This window comes from Galeopterus variegatus, unplaced genomic scaffold (assembly GCF_000696425.1).
Source record: "Galeopterus variegatus unplaced genomic scaffold, G_variegatus-3.0.2 Scaffold4832, whole genome shotgun sequence".
Classification (NCBI taxonomy): Eukaryota; Metazoa; Chordata; class Mammalia; order Dermoptera; family Cynocephalidae; genus Galeopterus; species Galeopterus variegatus.
Genome location: NW_007730943.1, coordinates 4,626 through 9,250, shown reverse-complemented (window position 1 = coordinate 9,250; position 4,625 = coordinate 4,626).

Genomic DNA, 4,625 nt, shown 5'->3' with positions numbered 1-4,625 from the left:
AGACATCTGCACCTGGTGAGATGTACAGACACGGACCCTCAGGTGTCTGCAGATGGGACAAGTTTGGAAGAGGCTCCCGGGGGCTTCCCTAGACCCCTCCACCCTCCCATGTGCATCGCTGTCACACGAAGAGCTGGTCCCTCCTGGGTCTGTAGGCTCAGGCTTCCCTCCCATGATAGGGACACAGGTGGTCTCTCCCCAGGACAGGACAGGTGACCAACCAGGTACGCCTCATCCTGATTCCTAGGCACCCCATCTCAGCATCCAGGGCCCAGCACACCCAGAGGTTTCCAAATGCTGACTTCAGCAGGGACACTCACCACGGCACAGGCAATTGACCCCCAGATGGCCAAGGGCCGAGGGACGAGCTGTTGCTGGTGTGATCTGCCCACCAGTGGCCAGGCTAGGGCTCAACCTGGGGACAATGGGAGCTGAGTATGGGGTTGGGGCACAGCCTGGAGACATTTGGGGTTAAATCTGAGTCTGGGGTCAGGCTGAGCCTGAGGCTGCCTCAGTGCAGGGGCCACAAGGGCCCAGGCCCCATCCCCCAGGCCTGGTCAGCCACAACAGCACCAAGCACCATCGGGCTCTGCCACCCCCATGTGGCCCCCAGCAGCATCGCACCCACGCTGCCCAAAGGAGGCGCTTGCCAGACCTGAGCCCGCTGGCAGGTGAGGGCACGGGGAAGAGGGTAGAGGGTAGGGGCAGAGTCATGCCCCTCATATGGGCATTTGACGGCTGAATTTATACTTACAGCTGAGGTAGGGGACCCCCATCGTGCCCCCAGGTAACCCCCCGGCTGCACACACCTTTCCATCCACAGCGAAGTTGCAGCAGCTCCCAACACCCGAACCAGGTTCCTGGGCAGGCGGGGATTCCTGGGATTCCATGGGGAGCACACGGCACCTGCAGAAGAGAGAGGTTCCTAATAGCAAAGATGAGAGGGCGTCAGGTGGTGTCAGCAGAATTAGGGGGTGTTGGGTCCACACAGAGGTGCCCAGAGCCTGCGTCTCCAGCTGCCCCACCTTGTACCCCCCCATCAGCATGTTCCTGTGGAGTGTTGGGTTCCTCTGAATCTGATGGGGGACCCTTGCCAGAGAGAAAAGGGGTCAGACTCAGCCTCTGGGGCAGGTCCGGGCCTGGTAAGGTTGGGGTCTTCCTGGCAGGTCCCCCAGTGTGGCCTCAGCCCCCCACACACCTGCTGGGTCCCCACAAGGACCACAGAGCCGGGCTCGGGAGCCCCCTGGTGGCCATCCTGCGCCACGGCACGTTCTGCCGGACCAGGATCCAGAGCTTTGGCCTCACCCCAGCCAGGACAGGAGGGGTTCTCAGGTAAAGCGAGATAGAAAAGCGGACACAGGTGTGAGTTTCCGTGTACGTGCACGTACATGTATGTGTGCATGTTCGCGTACATGTACGTCCTAGCTCTGCTCTCTGAGATCCCTAGTTGCAGCGGTGCATGGATCTACATGCATGAGGCGGCGGATGCAGCCAAATATGAGCAGGCCACAGGGAGGGAGATGAGGGGTGTTGTCTGTGCTCTTGCAGCCTCACGGGGGGTTATCTTTGCGACTGGCCGGCAGCGTTACTGCTGACCAAGACTGCATCTCCAGACGGTAGTCAGGGGACGCTCACCCCGGCACAGGCAACTGACCCCCGGACGTCCCAGGGCCGAGGGACGAGCTGTTGCTGGTGTCATCAGCCTGGCGAATAAAGGGACTGGGTCTGAGGCTGTGGTCAGGCGGAATCTGAGGACAGTTGGGGTTAAGTCTGCGTCTGGGGCCTGGCTGAGCCTGGGCAGCCTCAGCACAGGGTCCACTCGGGCCAGGCCAGTCCCCGAGCCCAGCCAGAGCCGCGCGGGCCCGTCGGGCTCTGCCGGCCCCGTGTGGCCGGCACCGGCATCGCACCCACGCCGCCCACGGGAGGCGCTGCGGGGACAGGGACAGGGGACAGAGGGCAGAGCCGGGCGCCTCCCACGGCCGGCCGGGTGTTGTATTTACACTCGCAGTTTCAGGGAGGAGAAGACCCCAAGGCTCGTGTGTCCCCCGCCGCCCGCACGTTCGCGTCCACAGCGAAGCTGCAGCGGGCCCCGGACACAAACCGCTCCGGGCAGCGGGGACTCCCGGGCTGCCACGTGGAGCACACGGCACCTCCCGGAGAAGAAAGACGTTCCTGACAGCGAAGGTGAGGGTCTCGGGGGCGGAGGCGCCCACGGCCAGCCGTCCCCACACACCCCACCCCACCCCACCTTCAGCACGTTCTCGTGGGATGTTGACTTCCTCTGACCTGTGGAGACCCCTGCCCATCAGGGTGTGGACACGGACTGGACAGGGGCAGGCTCAGCCTTTGAGACCGGCCAGGGCCCTGTCGGGGTCGGGGTCTCCCTGGCAGGTCCCCTGGGCGGCCTCAGCCCCGCACACACCTGCTCGGTCCCCATGGTGACCACAGAGCCGGGCTCGGGAGCCCCCTGGTGGCCGTTCTGCGCCACTGCACGTTGTGCCGGACGAGGCGGAATCTCCGGACCCAGCCCGCCCTGGACCGGCCTCAGAGCGCCAGAGAACACGCTCCGCCTGCAGTCTACACCCGCAAAGCCGCCTGCAGGACAGGACACGCCGTGACATTGCCACACACGCCAGGCCAACCTGCCTCCTGCATACACGCTGCAGGCACTTGCTGAGGGCGTGTTTGGAAACAAGGGACATGAGGTCCGCGGGGCAAAGCGGACTCGTGCAAATTGTCACCTGTGACCCGGGACCCACCTGAAAGGACACCCAGAGCCAGAGCTGGACGATTCCGTTACGAAATAAATAAAGTGCTATTGGATTATAACCCAAAGAGAGAGAGAAAGATCCTTGGATCTGTACCGATATGAATAAGTGAAGAAATAAATAAATGGAGAGAAGAGACAAGTGTCCACGTCAGAAGAACTCCGAGTAATCTGTGTAAACGCTTTGCTCTCAAGGAGGAAGACGATGGGTCCCCATCTAAGTGTGGGCTGTGCACAGTGACTTCCTTCCAAAGGGGACATGTGCGGGGTCGGGGTCTCCCTGGCAGGTCCCCTGGGCGGCCTCAGCCCCGCACACACCTGCTCGGGCCCCATGGTGACCACAGAGCCGGGCTCGGGAGCCCCCTGGTGGCCGTGCTGCGCCACTGCACGTTGTGTCGCTTCCAGGGTCCCCAGGTTCCCGCTGCCCCTCAGCCAGGTGCGGCTTCCCCCCGGGCAGGTGAGCTCTGTCAGCATCGCAGGAGGTTCCTGCCACTGGGGCAGGGGCTGCCTGACGCTACAGCAAAGATTGGGCCTCCGGTTAGGGACGGGGCCAGAATCCACCTGGGGTCGAGTCAGGAATTTGTTCCGGTCCAGGTGACCAGGTTGGTCCATGGCCGATCAGAGACTCGCCAGGGCTCCCTCCGCCTAGACAAGGCTCGTGCTCCGTCCCCTGCCGCCACCCCGGAGCCATCGGGCCCTGCTCCAGTCCCACTACCCCAGACCCAGAGCCCCCATAGCGGCCACTGAGGGGTGCAGGACCAAGTCTGGGGCACAGAACCGGGACTGGAGTGGACTCAATCTGCTACGAGGGTCTAAGCAAAATTTTTTTTTTCATATCGCTGGCTTCTATTACACCTTTTAATAACTGATCTAAGAAACGCACCAATAAAAATCAATCGGATTTAAACGATTTGGAAAACATGATTAAAAGCCTTGATCCAAGCAACAATTAAAGAACGAGAAAACAATGGCATAGGACACGTTCTTTTCAAGTGCTTGGGGACACCTCCCACAATTGACCACCGACGCATGGCCGTGTTTCACTTCTTCAACTGGATCGACGACACGGGGCGCATTCGTTTTGTGGTTTTGTGATCATTATTGAGCTCTACACCTGTGAATATGATACACCAATAAAATACGGGTTAAAATGCGGTCTGACGCCCTGAGTGTGTCGTCATCACCTGCAAGTGCGCTGGTGGGCAGCGAATGTCACCGTCTGACCTATGCTCACCGTGGTTCCCATGAAACTCCGGCCCTAAGTCCCACACGCTCACACCAGTCTTCCCAGTTCCAGATGCCTCTGATCCGTGAAACATTCTCAGTCACCAGAATTGCTTGACTTCTGCCGCCAGACTTTAATTTTCATTTTTAATTTTCCCTGTTTGTTTTGAAGTTATAAACTGTATTTCTATCTTTATGGGTCAAATTTTAACACATACAATTTACAAAGTTATTCAAAATGTCTCTCATCCTCTTCAAATACACAAAGAACGTAACGTGCTTTTTTATTGTTGTTGTTTTTCTACATATGAATATCCGGTTGTTTCTGCACCATTTACTGGGGAGACTGTCCTTTCCCCATTGGGGATTCTCAGTGCCCTTGTCAAAGGTTAGTTGGCCATACACGTTGTATTTCCAGGCTCTCTCTTCTGTTCCATTGGCCTATGTGGCTGTTTTTATGCAGAGCCATGCTGTTCTTTTTACTATAGCTTTGTAGAATAGCTTGAACTCAGAGAGTCTGGCGCCTCTGCTTTGTTCTTCTTTCCCAACATTTCTGTGGATATTTGGGGTCTTGTGGGCTTTCATTTGAAACATGACAGTTTTTTTCTATTTCTGCAAAGAATGTCCTTAGAAT